The sequence below is a fragment of the Suncus etruscus genome, chromosome 18, assembly GCF_024139225.1.
Source record: "Suncus etruscus isolate mSunEtr1 chromosome 18, mSunEtr1.pri.cur, whole genome shotgun sequence".
Classification (NCBI taxonomy): domain Eukaryota; kingdom Metazoa; phylum Chordata; class Mammalia; order Eulipotyphla; family Soricidae; genus Suncus; species Suncus etruscus.
In genome coordinates, this window is record NC_064865.1 from 46,429,891 (window position 1) to 46,441,932 (window position 12,042).

Genomic DNA, 12,042 nt, shown 5'->3' on the forward strand with positions numbered 1-12,042 from the left:
TAAGATTCCTACATGTCTCCAAAATAACTTAGATAATGAAGAAGGAATTTAAACATTATCATTAGATAATAAACAAGAAATAACATAAATGGACCATTCAATATATTAGTACGTAAGTGTTTTGTAATGGTGATTATTCTACTCCTTAGAGCAAAATAAATAAATAAATAAATAAAAGCATTTTAAACCTTGTCCACTTTTCAAATAAAACATAATATACAAATTTAAAAGTTATGTTCTATTAAGATTGTAAAACATGATCATTTGCCTTCACTAAAAATAATTTTCATGGGATCAGGAGAGAGTTGAGGAGCGGCTTACATGCAGTCAACCCTGGTTAAATCCCTGGTATTAAATATGGCCCCTCAAGCACCACCAGGAGTGGCCCTTGAGTACAACTCTAGAGTAGCCCCCCCAAGAACTACTGGGTGTAGTCCAAAAACAAAATTTAAAAATTTGGTATATTATTTTGATGGTATATTATTTTTTTCCTGACTAAAACCTGAGACACAGTTGAGAGTCTGAACTATTTCAATTCAGGGTCAAAAGAAAAAGAATAGATGTTAATTATAACATTCTAGTCAATGTATGGCTCCCCTCTGGAGAATTCCTGATGAGAGCTCCTCTCATCTCTGCTAGAACACCTTGGGTGACAGGAGTCTCATTACCTCATCAACTAACACATTCTATTTAGAGGCAGTTGTGTTTGCTAGAACATTCTTCACGAGTGAAAAAAACTCTCTTTACCTATTTTCCCTCCTGTTCTTAAGTCTCAATTGGGCTCTAGGCAACCACTTCAACAAGGGATTTTACTTCCAGTCAGGCCCTGGCTAGTCTCACTCACTTTATCAGTTAAGTAATGACCTGTTTCTCCTCAGATTTTTCACTGCTGATTTTTCACTCAGAGTTTTCTATCAGTTGTATAAATTATAGCAGCCATTTCTCATAAGGCCATTCCTACACCAGCAGAAGGGGCCCAGGGCACCAACACTCCATTGAGACTGAGATGGGCCTGATTCAGAGGACACAATGGATCATTATGGACATTCTAAGGACCCAGCTATAACATAAGAGATATTTTCTGAGTTTTAAATGTCAGACTTATCATTTTTTTGAGAAGAAACCATTTATAAATCACTGCCTCTACTTTGCAGGAAGAAAATACATTTCACACACACAAAATACACCCCATTCCTCCCTAAAATAAACTCAAGGTATAAATTATTGCTGTTTCTTCTTACCTACTCTATAAACCAATGTAAGTATTTCAACTCAAGAATAAAAATCCCACAGATGACCCTCCCACTCCCTCCATTACTAGAACTGGCTGAGAGGGGAAACAAATCTACTCAGATTAGCATCTCTCTTCTGCTTCCGGTTAACAGGAGCTGAAGGGAAAGGTCACAGATTTCTCTGTGTCTGTGTCTGTGTGTCTCTGTCTCTCTCTCTCTGTCTCTCTCTCTCTCTCTCTCTCTCTCTCTCTCTCTCTCTCTGTCTGTCTCGCTCTCTCTGTTTCTCTCTTTGTCTCTGTTTCTTTCTCTTCCCCCACCCACACCCCAATGAATTTCCACACTTGGCACCAGAAAGAACTGTAGAGTCACTTCATTGGAAGCTTCTGGTCTCCAGCAGGCTTCTTTACTGTCTTACTACGATTATTACAGAGAGCCCATGAAATGTTTTCTTAAGTAGTCTGAACTGTGAATGACTTAAATTGAGAAGGACATCTTTTTTATTATTATTTTCTTCAATGTTCATCTAGGCTGTTAATAATGTTGAAATGTGCATGCGAGCCATCCTAACTTTGCATAGGAATGTCTGTGCTAACTTTGAACAGTCTTGCCTGCCTATCTCAGCCATCTAGAAGGTGTCTTTGAGTGCTTCCAGCCAAAAGAAGAGGGTAAGGAAAGAAATATTTTAGAACACAGTAAGAAGTTGAATGAGCTGGTTTTTTCCTAGGCTTCCAACAAATGTTGGCAATTGAAAGGAGTTTTAAGACATGCCTTCCAAGGAATATGAGTAAGAGAAAGGTCGTGGCAATAAGAAAGATAAGCTTCTGGGACACCAAGACTTTTATTTTTTTTTAATGGGACTCCCTTATTTATTTTTTATTCTGATGAAATCAATTCATTTTATATGCACCAACAATAAGAATGAAGCAAATATGTTGACATTTAAAACCAAACTTTATTTTGCAAAATAGAATATATCATTAAACTAGCATCAATATGTTGAGGAGAGATAAAGGAATCAAGTATCTAGAGATGGTAAAACAAATACTTAAGCTGAGCCAGGCCTCCACCTACCATCCTATAAACAAATCATTCAATACATTCCATAAAGATGAATGATAGGGTGCTGTTAATATACTTCAGAGAAATGACGAACTTCCAAGAAAAAAAATAGTTAAATTCTGTTCACTCCATTTAGGAGGAAGAAACTTGACACTAGTTGACAAAGATTCCTCTTTCTTTTTATTAATTACTTTTTATTAATATCTTTATTTAAACACCTTGATTACAAATATAATTGTAGTTGGATTTCTGCCAGAAAACACTGTGTTTTGGTCAGCTTTTTTGTTTGGCTACCTTCGAACAATGTTAGCATTTGATTTCAGTAACCATAGTTTCTGAAAACACGTCATTTGAGGGGTATACCAAGTTAAATATTTAAATCTTTCTGAGAGAAATAGGGAAGTAAGAGCAAAAGTGAATGACTGTTATGAGTTAGCTTCTCTTCTGGGTCCTGAGAAACAATTGAAAGAAAATCACTATTTTTAGGCCTTTCCGATCAGAAGTCTAGCTGTTTTAGAACTCTCCAGGTTTTCCAAGAGCTCTGAAGCCTCTCTCACTTTCCTTGCCCAGAAGAAGGGCAGTTTTAACCCAAATTTCTAAGAGGAACAGACTAGAAATATTTTTAGTCCAAGACTTTCTAGATGCTTCTCATTTTTAAATGTACTTGCAGAGAGAACTTTTCCAGGAAATCTTCGCAAGGCTCTTTTGCTCCTCTATGATACCACAAAGGCAACACAAACATTGCACCAGTGCCACCAAATGCACAGGAACCGCTGGCAGGAAGGTCTGAGAGGAATATGCTCGCCTCAGGAGAACATTTACTTGAGGTGAATTTCGGCATACTTTTAGTATAAATCGAAAAACTCCTTAGCATATTATCAAATACTAGAACCAAACACTAAATAAATCTATTGCCACCAGACTCTCCTTGTGCTCACTTCTTTAAATTTTATATGTTTATTTAATTGTCCTTAGATGTTTCTAATGGCATTCACAGACTTCGCACAAAACTCTGTACTAGGTTCTTTGCATTTAAGTCTTAGAAAATGTGTATGACAGAGAGATTGGAAAGGATATGAGACGATAGAATATATCTCTGGAAAACTAAAACTAAGCTTTTCCTTTTCAAATATTTTTAAATACTTTGTTTTCTTAATGTCTGTCTCCCAACTCTACCTCCACTGCCAAATCTCTCATTTTGGAAAAAAAATGGCACATTTCAGTGGGCATGCTCCTCAAAAGTTTTTATTGATTTTCTAGCTAAAGAACCAGCCTGCCTTCCCAAATGACCAAACATTTCTCCCCACTACATTTTTTTTGACAATTTTGACAAAGTTGAACATGGAATAAATGAGTGAATATATACAAATAACCAAATGCACAAAATGAGTCTCCTCACAGAACCAAAGGTCAAATAATCCAAGGATCAGGCAGACAATACACTTGGCACTTGCCTTGCACACAGCTGACCCTAGTTAGATCCCTGGCACCTCACATGTTCTCTTGAGCATCACCAAGTGTAGCCTCTGAACATGACTGAAACACCCTCGTCATCCTACCCCCACATATACATCAAGTTCTAGTAGCCCATAGGGCATGGGTTCCATCTTCACTAATGGTCTTGCATAATCTGAATCTAGACTGGCCGGTACACGCAAACATACACATACACACACACACACACACACACACACACACACACACACACACACACGTCAAGTCCTAGTAGCCCATAAGGTATGGGTTCTGTCCTCACCAATGGCCAGGCACACTCTAAAACTAAACTGGCTAAGACAAGACCCAAGACCCAAGGTTTTGCCAGAGGCCAAGAATGAGGCCCCTTCTGACGTAAACTATCCCTCCATGAATACAACCTTCCTTGTGTTCTATGGCCCAGCACTGTCGCGGACTCCTCAACCATCTCTTCCAAAGTCATAGCAAGAGATGATGCCAAGGAGGTGAGGGGGCAGGACTGAGCTGCTCCTGGCACAGTCAACTGACAGCGCTTTCGCCCTGAGCTGCCCAAGGACCTCGCTGACACATCCCTGTTTATTTGCTTACGTGAGGTGCGTGAACAAAAGAGGCCTCTGAGATGTCTGTCCAGAGAACTCGCCACTCCCTCTCTCTCTTCCTCTTCTTCCCAATTCCTAGGAGGTGAGGCGGCATTGTTCTAAGTCTATACTTAATACAACACAGGGCTTTGCTGAAACAAACCAGCCTTTCTCTAAAGTGGATTAAAATACCTCAGGAGCAATGGCACACTGGCAAACCCTGAAAACTTCAGCATGTCATTATATTGTTCAAGCTATAATTATAACATGGAAAAATATGTATACTCTCCGTGTTATTTATATTCCATATATTTCAATAGAGATCAAAATATATACATCCAAATACATGCCTTCCACAATATTATGTGATGATAATTAGGAAGCTTTGGGTTACTTCTTGAAGAATGAGAAACATTAAATGGAATTAATGGACAGTCAAGGCAAACCCACTTTTAAAATAATCCTGACAATAATCATTTGTAAACATAAAAATCCAAACTGAGATTAAAAAGCTGCAAGCGAGGGAAGGGAAAAGCATTAAGTGTGGAGTCTCTGGAAAGCTGGATATTTTTTTTCCAGCCCAAACAAGCTGTGCGTTGTAGGTTCGGTGATTTAACCTCACTATGTTCTCAGATTTCTGATCTGTAAAATTAGACCATCAGGTTAGAGTAACAGCCTTTCAGCTCCCCAGTCCTGATTCTATGATTGTCCTTCCAATTCCCAAAGAAAATACAGTCTGCATTCATAGTCCTGTTTTTAAACTCATTTTTTTTCCAAAGGCAGAACAACTCAAATATGTTCCAGAAAACATAATCCCCCAAGATCCTGCAAAAAATATAACCCGTAAAACATCACTTTGAGCCAGAAATGAATATGTACTCTTCATTTCCAGAAAAAGTGCCGGTTTCATTTTCTTTTACCTACGGCTCCACTTAGCCTTGAGACAATTATCAGGAGACTGGAATTTCTTGTGTGTGTGTGTGTGTGTGTGTGTGTGTGTGTGCGTGTGTGTGTATCGGCTGCTGCGTTCCGAATTTCAGTAATTCCAGGGCAGAAACCAACTTGTTTTACCACTGAACTGCATTTTCAAAGAGCAACCCAAACAGGTCAGGGATAAGCAAGCAAAATCTTGCTGTCATCTGCCTGAAACTGTTAGAAATTATAGGCTAATCTCAGAATCTGTGACCTCACCAATCAACACTTCACCAACTGAGTCACTATTTCCCTGTCAGTTACTACAAAAATGACACCGATTTAAAAAAAAAGGGGGGGGGGTCTGGGGAGACCAGTGGACAGTGGAGGGAAGTTACAAGCCTGTAAGGACCTGAAAAACAAGGATAGAAACTTGCCCAGCTCAGCTCAGGTCTCCTCTCTCGACTCCTTGTCAGTGTGTCTGGCTGTTCATGATTTTACCTTTGGCGCCTCAGAAGAACGTCTGAAAGTTGTTTGTGGATCATAGTAAAGAGAGTTTTACAGCGCAATGGACCTTCCAGGGAGAGCTAAACCAAACCACAATGACTGAGCCAGCAAACCAGATACCGAACAGCGATAAGAAGAAAAAAGAGGCACTTGTTTTTATGAACCAGACCTCACAGGCTTCCTTCATCTTCCTCCAAAGAAATGTTAGACTCCTATAATTCTAAGAATCCATTTAAAAAAAAAAAAACTCAACACTTCACTACATAGATCTTGCTCAGATGTAGAAATATATAATATGATACAATATACAAAGTGATATAAATTTTGCTGTAGGAAGCAAAACACTATAGAGTTTTTTGTTATTTTTTTTAATCTGTCTCTGCTCAGGATGAAACGTGCTACTTAAAATAAACTGAATGCACCTAAAATGATCTGTTGAATGAAAAGAAAAGCTATTCTAACTCTTAAAAAAAAGAGCTATTATAAAGCAGTAAGAAGCTTATTCTGTATTCTCTTTTTCATGTATGTGTTTTTTAAAAAATTAAATGCACATGGCAGGTGGTTCATGCATTTTGACCCCCTAATTTTACAAAGGCTAGGGTTGTGGCTTACTGAGGGCTCTTCCCTGCAAGAATGCTGGCTCATGGTACTTTGGAAATGGGCTTGTCTGTAACTGGGCTACAGCAGACACCCTCGGTGCTGCTGCCTCTGTGATTATTATGTTTCCTCTTGGTATACATTTTGCAGTGTTTCCTTCCCCGCACCCCTTCATACTCATCCCTATTCACTGGCTGAAGGCGTGATCAAAGGAGGGCAGGAGAAAAGAGGCAAGTCGCAGCTTCACCTACCCAGAGATCAGATTGTCTGGTGTCCAGCAAGAGGACTGGTGATAACAGCTGAGTCCTGATCGGCTACAGAGCAACAGAGAGCAAGGCCAGTTCCTTTTACTGCCTCCGGTTGCCATAGCTGACCCAAACAATATACCCCAGCTTCCTCCCCACCTCCTGCAAGACCTCCAAGGCTGCAGGAGGAGTTGAAAAATATTCACTACAAGGCTGGAGAAGCTGAAAGGCCTAGAAAAGGCAGATCAGCTCTGTAAGCAGACTCTGGTTTGCTGCTGAGGCTTTGACTGCAGTTGAGTTTTCACCCAATTTATAAAGTGAAAAACAGAACTGGAGAAGGAAAAGAAATGGGATAAAATTCCAGCTTTGGAAAACCACTATCGCTCTCCAACTTGAGTTTTAGGACAATCAGCAAAGCAAATAGGAGTGGAGGAAGTAGACAGACTTGATGGGGATAGGTCCACTGAAAGGGGTAAGAGAGGCAGTTAGGATGGCACAAATAAAGGTGTGATTTTCTCCTCTCTCTTTTTTTTTTTTTTCATTTTTGGCCTCACTGGTAGTGCTCAAAGGTTACTCTGGGCTCTTACTACTGGCCAACTCATGGAATCATATGGAATGCCAGGATCAAACCCAGGTCAGTTGCTTGCAAGATAAATGCCCTACCCTCTGTGCTATTGCTCTACCCCTATAATATTCTCCTTTTAAATAAATTCCAACATGAAGATACAGCTTTATAGGAGAGAGAGAGAGAGAGAGAGAGAGAGAGAGAGAGAGAGAGAGAGAGAGAGAGAGAGAGAGAGAGAGAGAGAGAGAGAGAGCTTAAAATAAATCACTGGCGAATTTACAATGCATCTTGAAACTTAATACCATCTAGCCCTGGGCATAGGGCTCAGAGCACCTGGACTCCAGACTCAGCTCAGCAATGTCCAGCTAAGCAGGCCACTGTCCCTCTCAGCCTTTTATTTCCTTCACCTAAAAGGGGGAAAAAATAAAAAAAAAAGCCTCCTTAAACTCCCTTACTCTCAAGTTCTCTTTATAAACTCTAGGAACAGGGGCACAGGCTTGGCAAATTGGAAAAAGAAGAAAACAGACAAGGAGATTTAACATGATTTCTCCTGGGTTTTTGTTTTTAGGGGGCAGCATCCCCGCCAGTGGGCAGGATCTACTCCTAGTTTGGGGTTCCAGAAACATTCCTGGCAGGGTTTGGGGGAACTTTATGTGGTGCTTACTATCTCACTAGGGTCCACAGCGAGTCTATTATGCTCAGCTGCAGGGCTGATGCCATTTCCTTCTCGGTTTTCTCTGTCTGGGAAATTAAGTCCAAAAATGCAAATGGTCACTATAGAAAGATAAAGATGAACAGAAGCATAAATGTATTTATGCATGTCAATAACAGTTACTACAATTCAAAAATATTTTTAGGAGCTGGAGTGATAGCACAGTGGTAGAGCATTTTGCATTGCACATGGCTGACTCAGGATGGACATGGGTCCTATCTCCAGCATCCCATATGGTTCCCCGAGCCTGGAGCGATTTCTGAGCACAGAGCAGGAGTAACCAACCCCTGAGCACCAATGGGTGTGCCCCCACCCCCCCAAAAAAAACCACAAAAATAATTTTTAAAGGCCTGATCTACATTTAAAAAAGGTGAGAATGTCATAGAGCCTACACTGCAGGAATGTTCTGGAGGTGGACACTAAGTTTAAAAGAAAATGTTGGGGCCAGAATGATAGCACAGCTGAAGGGCGTTTGCTTTGCTGACTGAAATTTGATCCCCAATATCCTATATGGTCACTAGAGCACTGCCAGGAGTGGCCCCTGAGCAACACTGGGTATAGCTCAAAAACAACAACAACAACAACAACAACAAAAAACAACAACAAATAAAATAGAAAATGTAAATAAGGCCGGAAAGATGACGCTAGAAGTAAGGTGTCTGCCTTGCAAGCGCTAGCATAGGACGGACAGCAGTTCGATCCCCTGGCATCCCATATGGTCCCCCCAAGCCAGGGGCGATTTCTGAGCGCATAGCCAGGAGTAACCCCTGAGCATCAAACGGTTATGCCCCCCCCCAAAAAAGTGTAAATAAATTGGACCAAAGCAATAGTACAGGAACTAAGGTGCTTGTCTTGCATGCATCTGATCTGCATTCAATCCCAGCATCATCCCAAAGACTTCCTTGATCACCATTAGTGATCCCTAAGCATAGAGTCAAGAGTCAGCCCTCAGCACAGCCGGGTGTGGCCCCCCAAAACCAACAACTAAACAAACCAAAAAAAAAAAAACCATATTCAGTTCAATTTTCATTTCTTCTCTGATTTGGTCTTGAGGCTCAACTATGCAGTTTCAGGAGGAGAGAAGTCATTTGCAGTTTCACGAGCATTGCTTGACTTCTCTGCATCCTTCACTCCTTCTGCACCCAAATGGGCTGTCATTCTAGAGATCAATCAGTCAAGGGCTACAAATCTCTCTGTGCCTTCACCACATTCCCTCCAAGAGTCTGTGTGAGCAAAACCTCCAGTGCTTGCGACGCCTGGGGACTGCCATGAGTTTGAGGTGTTGCGTCTCTCTAAAGAATAAAAACCAGATGCTCTGAAGTGAGGAAAGTAAATGTCCTTTCAACACCTCTTTTTCTCCAGCACTCAAAACTCATACCCAAAGAAGTGCTTCCTTCCCACATTGGCTCGGCTCTTTCTGCACTTTTTCCTTTGAAGTCGCCTTGCCAACAAGATGCGACTCTGGCAGAGGGTTGGCGGGCGCGTGGTTAACGTGTAAAGTGCTTCCTTAAAAGTGAATCTACTGCAGGCACCCCAAAGGGTATACGGGGCAAAGACAGTGGCTTGGATTCCAGAGCTATGCCGGAGCTATGTCTCTTGAAGTTTGCACTAAAAGCAGCCAAGCTACACAGTCAAATTACTTCATGCTCAGTGCTTAGTAATTTCCAAACTTCTCTGCAAACCTAGACCTAAAGACGTTTCATTTCTTGCTCTCTAAGCACTGTGGGGTAAACTAAGGAGAATAAGACCCCATTCCACCCCACTGAACAATAGAAACAGGTGAATCCAGAAATCTGACTTTGGCTCTCTCAGCATTTCAGGGTCAAGGGATGGATGGGCGTGTGTTAGGTTACAAGCTTATTTTACCCAAAACAAAGAACATCCCTAGTTTCTTCTTACTTGTTTGTTTACAACTTGTTTTCAACCAAAACAAAGATTGTCTTATATGTAAACCTGGGCAGGACAATTCAGGGTAGACTGAGCTATCTGCCCTTATTGTGTCCTTACTGCCTCACGAGGGGGTGGGTCTCTGTACTCAATTAAAAACAGCTTTCTGGAGATATGAAATAGAAGATGGCCAGACTATATGTGTTTCACCCTCAGCCTTTTTCGGATTATTTTATGTGTAACCCTGAATCAGACTCATTCAGCTGGGATTGGAGATACGGTGCATGGGGTAATTTTACAGGGGGTTGGGGAGAAGGAGCCACATCTACTCTTTCCAAACTCTTTCTCCCACCTGGAAACCCGTGCTGGGTGGCCAAATAACTGTGAAAGCCTTCCAAGCTGTATCCCTGGTGGGATGAAGATGACTCAGGGGGCTGTACCAATGATGCTGGGCTGGATACAGTGCTACCTAAAACAGTTCATCATCTTGCCTGCTCTCACCCTTCCCTGATCCTCAAACCCAACCCCACGCCTTGGGTAGAGAGATTCAACAGTCAAGTCTCTGCAGTCTTGGCTAGAGACTGAGATCATGGAATAAGGTAAAGCAGTGACTTGAAGGGGCTATGTGCCCCCTTACTTGCCTTGCATACAGCTGACCCAGTTTAGATCCCTGGCACCCATATTATTCCCTAAGACCTGCCAAAAGTCATCCCCAAGCACAGAACCAGAAGTAAGCCCTGATTACTGCCAAATGTGGCCCCCAAACAAAAAATAACCTTGACATTTATTTCAAGTATCTGGTTTACAAGCCAGGCAGCTACAAAGGCCACTCCTGAATTCTGAGGCTTCTTTACCTAGATGCAGGCCAGATACTGCTCTAGGATCTACCTTATGTTGAGTGGGACCATAAACTACAGTCATCCCAAGCAGAGTCCTCTAATTCTTAGTCCCTTCAATGCCTGCTAAGACAGTAAGTGCCCTGGGACATCTCTCCAATGTGCATTCTATCTTTCACTGCATTGTCTCTAAGGTTCAGGATGGAATTCAGTGCCAGAGCCATGATGCTACCAATGCACATGCACTTTCCTTGAGAATGAAAGGTCTGCCTCTCCTGGCCCAGGAGGCATTCCTAGCACACAGAGCAAAACAGGTGCTCCACAGATACTGAACAGCCTTCTCCTATCATCTGGCCATGTCTAGATGTTCTGTTTTTGGTATCCCTGCCCACGAGCTGGTCCTTTATGGTGCCCCAAACAACACAGAGACTTAGAAGAATGGGACTCTTCCTTCCTAAAGCTGAGTCCTTCCAAGTATCTGCCCAATGCTCTAGACAAATTCTAAAGAGTGGGCTGGGCACCTACCTCACTCGGATTAGACAGATTTGCTAATTCTGCTTACCCACTTGCCATTGCTTGTCTAAAGTATTCCGCATTTGGAAAACTCCAGCTGTAAGGCCACCCAAGATGGTGCTTAGTCAGAGCTCATTTCTGACTCTGCTCAGAGATCACGTCTGGCAGTGCTCAGGGGACCATATGTGGTGCTGGGGGTGAAACCTGGGCAAGTTGTGCTCAAAACAAACATCTCATCTGCTGTACTATCCCTAGCCCAGGGCATAAGCTCTGAAAATTGCCTGTAATTCCCTTTCTTCTCCGAAATCTGCTGCAGAAGTCTCTTCTGTTCTGCTCCACACACATCTCAGAAGGAATAACAGGCATGGCTGCATTTGCCAGCTGCCCCCAGCAAAAGTGATCAGAAGCTCTTTATATAAGGGGCTTCTATTGCAGCACAGAATCTGACATCGGCTGGAGAGGCAGGAAATACTGATCAAGTTAAAGGAGACAATAGAGAGCGATGCAAGAGAGTGCTGGCTTCTAGAGCCCAAAACAGAGGTTCCAGAATCAATCAATGCTTCTGGAAAGGTCCTATAAATCAGGAAAAATTATAAACTTTGGGATGTCAGGGTAATCTAGCCATGACATTTGTCACCCCAAAACCACCAGGGTGGATTCAACCAATCTGGCTGGCTAGGTGGGGTCTCTGCTAATTTACCTCACTTGCCCACGTCTCTTCAGAAGCCTTCTCTGTCTCAAAGGTGGTCCTTCCAGAACAGAGACAGATGTTTCCTCAGTTGAGGGCTACCAAGTCACTGCACTCCCCTGCCAGAACAGCCAAACAAGTTCTCAAGAATCCAAGCTGTCCCCTAAGAGGGATCTTCTCTCTTCACCCCCATTGATGCTCATCAAGGGGTTTTCTTTCTTAGTTATCACTTCCTGCT

At 42.1% G+C, this 12,042-nt stretch overlaps 1 protein-coding gene across 1 annotated transcript in view; it reads right to left on the reverse strand.

Moving 5' to 3' along the window:
• The window catches only part of ATXN1 (ataxin 1), a 373,070-nt gene extending 366,412 nt beyond the window's left edge, over nucleotides 1-6,658 (reverse strand). Inside the window, exon 1 of the mRNA XM_049765242.1 lies at nucleotides 6,610-6,658. The gene's annotated coding sequence lies outside the window, so the exon portion shown is untranslated. The remainder of the gene's footprint in view (nucleotides 1-6,609) is intronic.
• Between the last annotated feature and the right edge of the window lie 5,384 nt (nucleotides 6,659-12,042).